At 36.8% G+C, this 14,817-nt stretch overlaps 1 long non-coding RNA gene across 3 annotated transcripts in view; it reads right to left on the reverse strand.

Moving 5' to 3' along the window:
* The window catches only part of LOC141573128 (uncharacterized), a 78,495-nt gene that overhangs the window by 35,676 nt on the left and 28,002 nt on the right, over nucleotides 1-14,817 (reverse strand). For all 3 annotated transcript variants that reach the window (XR_012498711.1, XR_012498710.1, XR_012498712.1), the window contains one exon: nucleotides 187-394. This is a non-coding gene — a long non-coding RNA (uncharacterized LOC141573128). The remainder of the gene's footprint in view (nucleotides 1-186; nucleotides 395-14,817) is intronic.

A 14,817-nucleotide genomic window follows, 5' to 3' on the forward strand; every position in this document is an offset into this window, starting at 1 on the left:
ACCACCATAACAAAAGGAGACAAATTAGTTCCAGTCAAAATGCATGATTATGCAGGAAACAAAAGGAAAAGAAAATCAATCAATTGATTTTTATATGGCTCAACAAAATAATAGTTACATAATCATATTAATATAAAAACTGAATGCTGATGTGACATGGAAGGTAGAGTGAGAGAGAACGCTTACGCTGATACAATCCATCCAGTAGGTCAGGGCTGTATCCACTCTGATTGTTCAGGACAATACCTGTAGCTGTGAGGAAGGATTTCCCCATCATCTCTGAATGTACAATCCAGAAAATTGTGGGCACATACAGGCAGGTACAGTGGGCACAGAGGGGTACGAAGTGAAGGAGAGCTAATCCTCATCTTCCAAGCTCGTAAATACACATTGTCTAAATGTGGAACATTAAGATACTTCCAGTTAAAATATGTCCAGAAAAAATGATAAATTACATGGGAAGGGAGACACAAGAAAACTGTTTTTTAATGTAAAAAAATAAATAAATTAAAACACACACACACACATATATATATTTAAAAAAAACACATTTTTTCAAACTCTTTAAAATACATGCTTATATTTCTATTTGTAACATGCCACCTGTGTGTGCGTGTGTGTTTATGTATATATACACATATATATACTATATCATATCTACTCTATATTTATATGTATTACATGTTTATATACATATCACACGTACATAATACATATATGTGTTTGAGTGGAGATTTATGTATGTGAATGTGTATGTATGCACATAAACATGTATATACATTGTTGTGAACTGAATATTTGTATCCCTCACCCCAATAATGCGATGGTACAGGAGGCGGGGCCTTTGGGAGGTGATTGGGTCACGAGGGTAGAGCCCTTGTGAGAGGGATCAGTGCCCTGAGAAGAGGCCTCAGAGAGTCTCTGGCTTTTTCTGCCACGTGTTAACTACATTGTACAATCAGAAAACATAGATGAGACATAGAACTGTGTCCCTATTTAAGCAGAAAATATACACATTGTTAAAAATTATACCAAAAATGTCTAGGAAGACAAATTCTATTAAAAAAAACAAAAACAAAAAACTTGCATAACTTTTTTGAAAAGATATTTTAAAGTGACTTTAAGAACATACTCCTTTTAGGGTAGTTCACAATCATTTTACAATGGTACTGTGATGTACAGACCCTAAACTATACTTCTAAAATCTTAACATTAGAAGGAAGGATGCAAAAGACATCAACCCTCTCTTTTTCATCTATTTGTTCTGAAAGTTATAATTTTCTTACAGCACAAGTATTAACCTGCATCAATTCTGTCTTAATCCGGTCATTGTCCATTTGGCAAATGACGCCATACTCACTGAGCTTCACTGTGACTCTCACTAAAATGCCACTATTCCTATGTGTGTATTTAAGATTTCTGCTGTCACAAATTGAAATCAATAGCAATTTACCCCTTTGGAACCCCAGGTTCTCGTAAGCTTGTGAATCTATATTTAAATCAGAAATATGAACAAATCAATAAAACAATACTGTCAAGCTAGAAGGAAGTGACAGGGCCCTCCAATGCAGTGCCAGACTCAAAGTCAAAGCTTTTCAGAGCTTGATTCATGGGCATCCGTAAAGCTTCTGATCGAAGAGTATAGTGGTATAAACTCTATGAGATTAGAGGGATGCAAAGCAGAGAAGTCTGAATATGTAAGAGTATGCGTTGCCATCTTCACCTGATTCTAAGTCCTTTCTTCACACGATTGTAAAATTTCATATTTGATGAGTACATTTAATATGGAAGCGTTTTCCTTTTTATTTTCCCAAAGCTATGAAAGTTTCTATATTTTCCCAATCCATTCATTCTCCAGGCTCCTGGGTGATGATTTTATACTTTATCTTCTCTATTCAAACAGCTAACACCTCCTCACCTGAGCTTCTTGTCACGTGACCATTTCCTGCTTCACTGACATAATAGGAGCAATGAAAAGAGAACATGTACAGGCTCCTAACACCACAATACCCACCTGCTAGGCTCTCCATGTATCAATTCTGCCTTCAATCCTGTGATTCTGGATGCATTTTCTGCCACTGTCGGCAATTAAGCTTGAACACTACCTAGCGTTCCTTCCCACTTTTCCACGTTTCCAAGTATATAATTCCACCAAATGTCCCCCATTTCTCATGCACCATCAGATTTTCTTAGTCCACGGAATCACTGTCTTCAACAACCAATGTGTTACACGTCCCTGATGTATAAACCAGCTCCGTTGATCCCAGATCTCCCTTAACCAACTTCCCCAATTCTCCACTCCCTTCCACTGCAAAACTTCTAAAAAGGGTGAACTAGACTTACTGTCTCTGATTCCCGTTCCCCCACTTTGTCTTTAATCCGCTTTAACCAGCTCTTGCCCCTACCATTCCACCAAAACTTTCAGAATAAGGTGTTATGACTTCCACCTTGCTAAACCAAAGGGTATTATTTAACCAATTAGTAGCATCTGAAGTCACGGATCCCTCAGTCTTCTCAGAAATTCTCGGTAAACATGTGCTCCAAAATACTGCACTTCTACTGATTTCACTCCTATATCTCCACTGATCCTTCCAAGTGTTCTTTGCTTGTTCTTCTTTTATCCTTACCCACCTGGAATGGCCCAGGTCTATTTATTTTCCACATACACTTACTCTGTTGGTTTTATTTTTCAATCTCATTACTTAAATTTATATCCCAACAGCTCTCAAACTTATATGTAGTGCCTGGCTTTCTCCCTTGAACTCTAGGCTCAAATATGCATCAATGTCTCTCCTTGGATGGTATAATAGGCACCTCAAAATTTTTAAATTTGAATTAATCACCCCAATCCTCTGTCTCTTTAGTTAATAGCATTTCTATACCAGATGTTTAGTCCAAAAGCAAAGGTGATTACATTCTCTATCATCAAATTATAACATAATGCATCTTCTAACACCACCTGCTGCCTTCACCCTGGACCAAGCTGTAGATATGTCTTGTCTGTTTTATTTTAATAGCACTCTAGCTAATATCCCTTCTTTCTTCTTTACTTTCCTGCAGTCTATTCTCTTAACACAGAAGCTACAGAGATCTTTTTAAAGAATGTCAGAGTATGTTGCCTGTCTGCACAAAACCCTCCCATGGTTTCTCATCTCATTAAGAGTAAAAGTCAAGTCTTTGTGATGGCTCATAAAGCCCTACCTATCTGAACCCCATAATCTCTCTGATTCATCTGCTACTGTCACCCCCTTGCTCACTGCCCTCCCACTGCACAGGATTCTCTGCTCTTTTGTGCCTGGATATTTATCTCCCAGATCATCAGCATACCTGCTGTCTCACCTTCTTTAGGTCTTTGTCCACAAGCTGCCATTTCAATAAAATCTAATTTACTGACCTATTTACAATGGAAAAACACAGCCTCTGCACTGCCTATATTCCTTCCTTCTTTATATTTCTTAATAGAAATTATCATCACCTAAAATATATCAGTTACTGATTTACATTATTAGCAACTCCCACACCTCAGTAGAACCTAAGCTCCAGGAGGGCACAGAACACGTATTGGGGTGGATGAATGAAAATCGGTTGGTAAAATGGTGGTGCATTTTCCAGTTGAGAGCACTTCAGAAGGGAGGATATATGGTAAATCTTACATTTTTAAATGAAGACATTAGGGATTATGTTTGAACAATTTGGAAACATAATTGCAAATATTCACATTACCCTGAAAATGGGTCTTACTACAAATAACTGCCTCAAATCTCAGCTCAGTATTCAATGGCATTCAAAAATATATCTCACAACCCCAGTCCCATCTCCATTACTTTCCACAGAGCAGCTATTCCTAATACTAGCCCTGTTAATTCATTTATACTTCCTAAATCACCTCAGTCTCAGTAGGTGTTCTTGGCTTTTACTTCAAAAAGAAAACAGCCATTAAAAGTGAAAACACCCTGGCAGGCTGAAGCTCTGCCTCATAAAGACATCGATTTGTGACAATAAATGGTGGGAGGGGAACATGGACAGCAGACAGAGAGGCAGTTCTGTTAAATGTTTTGTTTCCTTTCTAGTTATACCCAAGGGAAGCACAACACCTGTCATCCTTACCATTTCAACCACAAATGCCTTCCATTGTAGTATCAGTCTTGATTCATGTATATTTATGATATACTTCCAGTCACAGTGCAATATTACTTTACTTATCTGTGTTCATACTGTGCCAGCTTTGGACACTGGGAATTCTTTCGTTGTCTCCTGTTCCCCGCTGATATTACTGTGGGGGGGGGGGGAGGGAGTTAGCATTTTCTTACTTTTTGGTACTACAGTACGCTCCAGATATAGCTTGTATATTCTCCCTGCCCCAGTCCTAGAATCAGTCTTATCTCCGGAGTTCTGCTTCCTACTCTGCGAGAATGGTATGAAAACCAAGATCTGGATGATTTCAGCTGACAGATAAAGGAAATGTATGTGTGTATACTGCCCCATGTATATACTATTATCTAGAAATGCATCTATATGTAACCATCGGTACGTATATTAAGCTAAACATGAGTTCATACGTATATATCCCACTTTAATCCATTACCATAGGCATCATTCCAACTCCTCCCGGGCTTATCCGTTATCTTTTGTTCCAATACTGAGCAACTGGGCTCCCATCATCCTCTATCCATTTACATAATTATTTAATTTCAGAATACACGTATAGTGTTTTAAGAATTGCTGTCTATGCCTCAGTGGGAAACAACTTTGCCACCTAGAGTTACTGTACAACCTGCAGAAATTCACTCTGTGCCTCAGTTCCCTCCTCTGTTGAATGGAATAACAAACATATCTAACAAACATATCTTTAATTGTTAAATATTGAAAAAATAAATAAATGTAAATTACCCCTAATAGAACCTGTCACATATCAAGTGTCCAGTAGTCATTGGCAGGTGTTGTTTTGTTACTATTACATAGTTTTAGGACATTAAGACTTTTTAAAGATGAGTAACTTTATTGTCAAAAAATGTGGAAAATATAAAATGCCTTTCAAAGTTAGTATAAAAGAAAGCAAGAACTTATTTATATAAGAGCATTGCATATTCTAAGAACATGATATACTCTACACGTTAGTTATAAAATTGTGTACATATATACACCATTATATACTGTGTGTATATACAAGTGTGTGTATGTATAAATGTATGTGTGTGTGTATATATATATATATATACACATACCTATCTGTATATCAATATATTTGCAACATTTTCAGAAACTTTAATAATTGATAAAATTGTTATATTTGGAGGGTAATGAATTTATTTTTTAGATATTTGTGTTCATTTTAAATCAATGTACAATCACATGAAATATGCCAAGTGTAGCTATCAGTCAATATTCCATTCTTTTGACTTAGTTTTCCCTCTGCCTTTTAAACTCATTTTATCCATGCTGTAGCTATCTTATAGCATTAAAGATGGGATATTGGAACATTTGCAGGAAGAACACTTTCTCCCCTCTCCTGATATTTCTGTCTAGAAGAGGACCCTTTTGTAAGCCTTTCTAAACTCACGTCTCCACCTTTATTCCTCTCATGGATGTGCCATATGTTACGTGACTGTTTGAACAAAGTCAGTGGTCCTCCTTCTTAAGTGGGTAGAGTTAATTTCTCCGTGTCCCTCAACAGCCTGGGAGGGAGGGATTGTTTGATCTGTTTCTCCATCTCTTTCCACAAGGGACAACATATAACTGGGTACGAATTAACTGTTTTGTAAACTTTCTTCAGGGGCTTGTCTTTACTTGACTTTTCTGGTGGGTAGGGTAGAGCAAGGTCATCGGCCAACCCACATAGGGCTGCCCTTCAGCAGGCATGTCCTGTATAGCTTTGCAGTCGCTTTGCTTGAATGTCCCCATTCTGAATGAGCTAAGCCTTTGCCATGCAGTTGTTAAATATTTTGAATGTCAACTCTGCCCTAAATTACATTCAATATCTCAGCCTTCAGAAGTTAAAAGAGTGATAATTTTCATTCTCCATCTATTGATTATTTAGTTTGTTTGTTTCTAATTTAGCAATTAGTTCATAACTTAGACAGGAGAAAAAAAGTGCTATTTGCCGACTCCATTGAAAACCCCAGGGCTGCCATATTACACTAACCCAGGGATTTCCATTCACACTGTCTTCAATGATAAATGGACCCCCTGAGTGCAAATATGCAACATCTCAACAAATATGTCAAATGAAAAATTACCTGTCCTTTAGTACAAATGAGTATATTGAATTGCTCTTTAGGGATTTAAGATTTATTTCATAAATCCACAACATTTATGGATTCTGAACATTTATGTCAATTCTTTTTGTCCTAAAAGAAATTATGTTAAATAGAAATAAACAACTCAAAGTGCTAAACACACACACACACACACACACACACACACTCAGTCTCTTCACACCACAATTATTCACTTCGAGGCAGCAGGTATAGATACTGGGATATAATAATTAAGGTCTATTGTTCTATCTCCTGAGTTTTGTGGGATCTTGAGTTGCTGGCATTTCAGAACGGAAAGGAAAGAGCTATATCTGGTTTTTTGCTTCTTACTAAGCTTGAATCTGCTCAACACTACAAACACCATCCTCTCATTTGACAAAGGCAAGGCCGGTGGACTTAACAGTTGGCCTTTTCATAATCCCCCTCTTCCCAGTTGTTTGAAACTGGCTTTGCTTGTCTTCTTTGACACCTGTTTTAGTTCACTATAATCTTCACAAAAATATCAGGGGTAATGAAGTTAGCAATCATATAGTATGACTTTTCCCCAGAGAAGACTCTTGCTATAGAAAGCACACGCACACACACGTACAGGGCGCAGTCTCTGTCCTGAATTACTGAACACACGAGCATACCATGGTGCTGTATTAGATGGAGGAAGTACAGAAAGAATTGAGAATTAATTCCCTTTAAGGGAGTATTATCTACTACTGCTTTGTTAATTGTGCATGTCAGTTTTGTAGATCCATATGACCAGAGTAAAAGTAACAGCCTGTAGACCTAAATGAAGGTTTACAAAGAAACGGATGAATAAGAGTGATTTAATACCAATGTGTGAAATTTAGAGAGAGAGAGAGAGAGAGAGAGAGAGAGATCAGGTGGTATATTTAACCAATCAATTCTTCCTAGATTATTCTTCACATTCATTCCTATTTCATTGGTACCAATAAATCAGTAGATGATAGATAGATAGATAGATAGATAGATACATAGATAGATGATGGATAGATGAAACAACAAAACCAACAAGTAAAAACCCTGAAAGAGTCCACAGAGAGGAAATAAACAGAAACCTCTACAATTTTCTTCATTTGTGATGTAAAGGGTTGTAATTATACTCCAGCTAAGAGGCTATAAAAGAAAACTGATCACAAACTTGAATCATGCAGTAAGTAATAACTATTCTTAAGGTTAAGTCAAACCCCTCATCTTCCTGTGGTCAGCTGTGTAGGGCTTCATACTCAGGACCTGAGAACCAGGTTACAGTTAGGAGTCAAACTCTGTAAACTTCACATTCTGAATCAAACAGAAGGTGGGGAATTCAAGTGATCTCTTACCTGCCCAAGGGGAGTACCAAGCTTTCCCCAGGCAGTACCTAGTGTTCCCGGAGTAGTGCTTGCCACCTAGAATGGGAATCACTGGAAGACCTTGCTCTAATGCAGGTTCTGATTCACTTTTTCTAGGAAGAGTCAGGCAACTTCCCTTCAGCAAAATTCAGGGAGATGCTAATGCCAGTTGTCCATGGGAAAGTTTGAGTAGAAGGCTCTGGGAACTTTCAGTCTCACGTGGAAATAAATACAGGTGGGCTCAGTGCCCCTGCAGTTGGAACCTTTGTAGGAGAACCAATGAGGGTCTACTGTCTCCATTCCATGTGTATCCAGAGCAAGATAAACATTTTTACTTAAGGGGTAGTCAAATTCCAACAGTGACATACAGGATTTAAAAATATAACTAAATAACTAAATACAAGTTAAAATTTCCACTAACGTAGTTTTCTAGTTCAAGAAAGAACATGGTCATCATACTTTCAGAAATGTCTCTCAGGATTCTCTTTAGATTTGCATTCTCACCCTCTCTCCCCACTGCTTCCTTTTTCTACATTTCCTTACATTGAAGTCCCTATCTACTCACTCTCTCTGGGTCATGCAAATTCCAAGTGATTAGACTCTTCTTATTCTTTACAGTTTTTCAGTAAGTTTGAAATTATTTTCAAACAAAATGTTTAAAAAAGGTCTCTTGCACTAGGATTGAAAAGAACAAATTTATATAATCACAATCCCAAATGATTTTTGTTGATACAAATTATTCTTCATCTGATTTTGCATTTCTTAAATATGTGTGTGTGTGTGTGTGTGTGTGTGTGTGTGTGTTGAGGTTTACTTTGGGGGACTAAACACAGTTTTCTATATCAAACTGATTTATTCTAGTAACTGATGGCAATATTTCATACATGGAATAACTGATTTAGTTTAGATTTTATTCAGTATTAGTCTTATAGAAATAGTTTTGCCCCGATTTCTTTCTGCCTTGGGACATGTTGATAGTTATTAGTGTTGATGTTTTTGGAAGTAGCTTAATTTCTTAAAGTCATGTTTTGCTCATGTTTGAAAGGTAGTTTTTATGAAATATTATTGTTTTGCCTATCTTTGATCTTTTCAATTCTTGTTACCTTAATATTTTACAGGGCAAATAAAATGATCTCTACATTTATTTCCCTTTCTTTTTCTTATATTACTTTCATTGTGGAAATAAGCCAACTAAAGTTTTTGAAACAGTCACGTCATCCACTGACAGTAATTTTACCTTAAATGCCATCTTAGATTTAATAATATTCTTTTGGGTTTGCATTTAAAATATTCTGGTTTAATAATCCAGTTCTAAAACTGTTCAATTCTACATTTGACATAGTTTGGGTTTTAATTATTATAAAAGCCGAAGCTAGTATTGATGTTTTGTTGGCAATAAAGTTGAATGTAAAATTTTTTTTTTTCCAAAGGAAGCATAAAAATGAATCACATTAGAGGGAGAAATTTGAAACGATTGTTAATAGCTTTATAAACACCTCCAAAATGTTAAAAGAACCCTGAGGAGTGTTTTTTAATAGTTGGGTTGGGAAAGAGAAAAACAGAAGGGATGTTACAATGCAAAAGGGAATTGTTAAATTTGTTTCAATGACAGTCAGGACAAGTACTTCTTGAAAATAAGCAAATCAATCTACAGATGTGCTCCCTGTGCTATGCCACGAAAATGGAGATAGATTAGAAACTAGAATCAATTGTTTACAAGAGAAGCTTGTAATTTTATTCATTTATGTGGGATTTTTTTTTTAAAGGCACTTAAAAATTCAGATCAGCTCTGCTATATAATTTAGTCCCAGTGAAAATAGCATATTTGTTTATTTGCTTGTTTGCTTACATGGCATTGCCTGACAGTTCTAATTGTTCGTTTTCATATCAATGAAAATTATAATGACATTTGTTCTAAGAAATTCATGAAAACAATTACATTATTTTAGTCATATATTAGTAAAATGAGTGATTTGAATTCTTCAGTTTTACATTGGCTTTTTAATTCATTCATCTTTTTTTTCTTCTCTTTTTTTTTTTTTTTGAGGAATGTGAGTCCAAGTTGGAAATGAGTTTACGTTATTATTTTAGTTAATGATAGGTGAAGGATATTAAGTAAATTTATATTGGTTTATAGTCATGGTACTAAATTAAAGTGGGTTTAAATGGTCTTTAGTTATATAGATTTTCCAAAATTATGTTGGAAATTCTAGTTCAAATCCTAGTTTCATGACATGGTTTGTGTAATGACTATATTAGTTAATTTATAATGAATTCTTATACGATAGTTCTTTTAATACATACATCCTCGTAAGAACTTAAAAGGAAGTTATTTCTCTTCATTCGCAATATATATTTCATCTTTTAAAAAAATTCTGTACACGAACTAAAGTGAATATTTTCAGTCCTTCTTATACCCCCCAATTCCCCACAGTTGTGCTTATCAGATTGAGACATAATCTCCTACTCAAATTTCTAATCTCCTGATTATCTTTTTTCATCCTTTGAAGTTTCAGCTTTAATATTTTTTTTTTTTTTTTTTTTTTTTTTGTGTGTGTGTGTAGAAATCTTCTTTTCCTCAAAAAACTAGGTCACTCGCCCCTGCTCTAAGCTCCCACATTACTTTCTAACCTTCCCTCATTTTGCTTATTTGGTTGCCTGAATCTTCCTCTAATCCTAATTCTATGCAGGTAGAGGCTTTAATTCTTCTGCTCATTAATGTCCCCATGGTTTAGTATGATGTCTGGTGCATAGTCATGCCCCACTAAGAACTTTTTGTGCTTTAATGGTAGAATTCCCATTTACATTGAAGAAACAAACACACAAACAAATGAAAAACAAAAGTTCAAGGTGAAAAAGTACGCATGAGAAGTCCCAAAGTCAGTAAGTGGCAGAACTAGGATTCCAAGCAAGGTGTTTTTGTTTTTTTTTCCCAATCCCATGTTGTCTTCGACAACACAGGTTCCCTTGACATGGGTGTCTGAATATGATTAGTGTGTGAACACAGAAGCACCCTCTGTTCTAGTCACTGCAAAGAGATTATTCAAGAGAATATTAGCATCTGATCCATTCAGATGCTAATATCCAGGGCTGAGCCTATACTGCTTATTGGTAATAATGGAAAGGATAAGAAATTCTGAGAGTTCACTCGATGTTGGAATGGATGCGAACCATCTATCAGGAACATTTGAGAATATATATTATGGTTTTCATTTAATAAGTAAAGTGCAATAATAACCAATACATAATATTGAAAGAAAGAATGAGACAAAGTGTGTTAATCCCATATTAAAATACTCTAGCCAAGTATTAAATTATGTTATATTGGACTTGTGCCTTGTAGCTGTTATATCCACTACCCTGTTGCTTTCCAAAGGTGATGTCTGCATTTTGCATCTTGTAACAGATACTGTAAAAATTCCAGATAGCTACCTTTCGCAACGGTAATTTCTTCACCAGACCTCTGTAATAAAATATATATGGAATTTATTCAAGTCTCAGATAATTTATATTTTCCTGTTTCTTTAAGCAGATCTCGACCAAATAATATAGGGTTTGTATTTACAGGCTCAAAACGGTCAAAGGAGAGCTAATTTAAGGAAAACTTTATAATCTTCCTCCATCTAGCTGCTTTACTAAAGACGGATGGCAGTTTTGCCTGATCAACACTGATTTCCACGTAGAATTTTAATACAATGGACTAATAAAATTGATGTGCTGGAGAGACCCTTTGACTCTCTTCCCTTGGAAGCTGGTAAAGATATTGACCAGACCTTCACGTGTTTTGTGGTTTCTTTATTAAAACTCTGAACCTCAATGCCTATGAGTTCTACAGCCTCCCAAAGGTTGTTTTCAGTCACTGTTGATGCTCATGATGATGAGGGTGGTGGTGTTGGCGGTGGTGTTCAAAGCAAATTAAACAAATGCATCCTCTAGCGACTGCATAAAAATCATAAACATTGCAAACCTCTTTGGCTCTGAGTGTGTCTAGTTAAATTTGAGGGCAGAAGGCCACATGAAATTGTATCACTGCCACAGGCACACTTGCCCAGGCTGCCTTCTTCACGTTGGGCTCTACCATGGGGTCTCTTGTTGCAGGGACACAAAAGGAACTTCTTGTCCCCTTATAATTCACCAGAAATGCACTATCCAAACACTTGTTGCCCACTTGGATTGAACAGTGCTCTCAAATCCCAAAGACTCAGGAAAAGTCTTTCAGAAATTCAGTTAAACTCATCATCATGTTCTGCCCTATTCCACTCACATACCTACATTCCATCTGAAACATCTCTCCTTAGTCAATGACTTTTAAGGGGCGAAGGAAAGAGCAGAGGAAGAAAGAGGTGAGAAGAGCAGTGTAGTTTGAAAAATCTTCCCAGACTGAGCTTCTGCTTCACGTAGGGGGTGATGTACGGGTGGTGAGGTAGGGCTGGCGAGCCCCATCCCTTCCCCAATTAAGAATCTTTGTTGTCTTTGTTAATACAGTCCAGTTTAATAAGTCAAAATATGCATATGATCTCAATAGCACCCATTTCTTCCTCGTCTCCACAAAATTTTACAGGTTTTGTTATGCTTAGCAGTTCTTGGGCAAAACATACATTGAGAAACTTTTTTTGCAAAAAAAAATCAAAACACTGAAATCTTCTGTTTTGTATTTTGTGTACCTGAATTCACATACTAAAATATAAAAGTAGTGGGGTCGAAAGTAGAAAAAAACGTTTTCTCAAATCATTACAGATTCATAACTTTTACTGCTTCAAGGAAGAAATTCAGGACAAGGGTATTACGAGGTCCTATATCCTTACAGACTTGAATTTGTTTGTCTATCACCTTCTCCCCTCCAACGTATCTAGTAATAGTGACACTAATTTCCCAGAACAATTATTGTCATTTTTCAGATGGAAGCTTTTTAGGCATGTTTCATAGTTGTTGTTTTTTTTTTTTAATTTTTCTATTAATTCATTACGTCAATAATCCAACTTGATTACTTAAGAATAATGCAGGTATTTTTAGTGCGACATCCTCTTTCTTCCTTCCGCTTATTCACACACACACACACACACACACACACACACACACTTTATTTTTCTAAGGAATAAAGCCTTTGACTTTTGAAATAAAGCACACTCATTATATTATTTTATGTTTCAGAAATTCTATCATAAAGTATAAATACCCTGCTCTATTGCATTTGGCTATTTCTAAGTAAACTAAATTGTAGATTTCATAATTAACGTAAAAATGAATGAGTTGTTAACAAAAAGCACTATTTCGAAGTGGAAATAATTACATAGTCCAACTCTGCAATATTTTGTGAGGAAACTGGCCTAAACCAGAACAGGTGGCTGAGCTTTGTAAACCTAGAGCTATAGTTCAGTCTTTATATCTGCAAACGGAATCTCTCTAGCAATAATTTAGACAAAACAATTAATTAAACTCAGTTGAAATGCTCATTTCTCCTTCTATCTGGTTAGATAATTAGGATTTTGTTTCTTTTCCTATATTAAAAGTTGTGTTCCTTGTATTTCTTTGTGAGAGCAACCTAATTCAAGTACCTCTGGTACATCCTAAAAATATTTCAATATATCGCCATGCATCCAGCGGTGATGTAAGTAAAACAACATATAAACAGGAACTTTTCTAGTCTTTCCTACCCAAATACTTCAAACAGCAATGACTTCTGATCTTGAATGTCCTGATCGGTTCATGTAGCAGTTTTTGTCTCCTCTGCACTTTGGTCTGTGACATGAATGCAAATGGCAGTAGGTGCTAACACTCCCGCTCTATTCTCTTTGGTGTCTCAAGATGATTTGATATACACTGCCATTAGGCTGTCTTTTGAGTCGCCGGTCTGAATGAGGCAACCTGTCAATCATCCTGGCAGAGCTGGCTGGAGGGTCTGATGTGCTGATTTCAAAGAAACAAAAGACTTTGTTTTGATCACTGAAAAGAGGAGATGGGCAACTGCCTTTAGTGTAATCTCATCTTCGCACCTGGCAAGTCCAGATATTACAGAGAATTATTGTGCAACCAAGCAGAGTAAGAAAAAGTGACGTGATTTTGTCGCTTCACATTTTTCCTTAGAGGCCCAGTCAAGTTGGAGGCTGTGATTCAGAAGAATCTGTTAATTCGCCATGCAGTTCCAACGTGGTACTTTCTTTTTTTTTTTTTTAGGACTTTAAACTTGGTTGGCTCCCGAAGACTCACTTTTGTTTTCAACAACTGTGCTTCCTTTATGCGCAGGCACTGTTTCTATGAAATCAGGAGTTAGTTTTACAGATCTTATTTTTAATCCCCATCAACATAGCAGTCAAAGCAGTGCATTAGCAATAGAACTAGACTGAGGGCCTGGAGAATTGGATTGTTATGACTGCCATTAACTGACAGCGGGGTGACCTGGAACAAGTCATTTCTGCTCTCTGGGTCTCCCTTTGCTCATTTGTAAGATGAGAATGGGCAGGGAAACTCATTTGGATGGGTAGGCTTTAACTATAACTCAGCAGAATGGCTTGGGGATCTTGTTAAAACAGTATAGGCTCCCAGGACACCCATGGGGATTCTAATGTCGCAACTCTGAAAGGAGGTGAGAGAATGTGTATGTGTAGTGTGTTTCCAAAGGGATTCTGACGCAAACGTCTACAGACTGGCATTTGGGAACTAGAAGGGCAGTGATCCCTGTGCTTCCTCTAAGTTGTGGGTGACATTCTATCCTGAGGTAGATCGTGCCTGCACGTTAGAATTACCCAGGGCACTTCTGAAGGTAGCAGATACGGAAAGGTTACTGGCTCCCCGGCATTATGTTATAATTGCTCTGGGGTAGAGACTGAGCATAGGTCGCTTCAAAAGCTTCCCCAGGTGACGCCAAGCCACAGCCACGGAGGACACCCACTGCCTCAATGGGTTTTCCTGGAGTTTTGCTGCAATTTGTTGAGGCCCCTGTGTCTGCCACATTGTTCCTACTTTCTAGACAGGTAGTGTTACCTCCTTTGCACCCAGGAGGAAAGTGAGGCTTACAGAAGTTGAATAACTTGCCAAAGTTCAGTTATTGTGAAGAAAAGAGAAGATTTGTAGCTACGACTGTCTGGCCACAGTTCTTTCCATCATGCCACATTATCTTTCATTGGTTTACTGAATGGCTATAATGTATTGATATCAGAATTGGGCTAACTCATCAAATTTGACAGATTTCCAGATTTATTGACGGTAGAATGGTCAAA

The sequence above is a fragment of the Rhinolophus sinicus genome, linkage group LG09 (genome assembly GCF_036562045.2).
Source record: "Rhinolophus sinicus isolate RSC01 linkage group LG09, ASM3656204v1, whole genome shotgun sequence".
Lineage (NCBI taxonomy): Eukaryota > Metazoa > Chordata > Mammalia > Chiroptera > Rhinolophidae > Rhinolophus > Rhinolophus sinicus.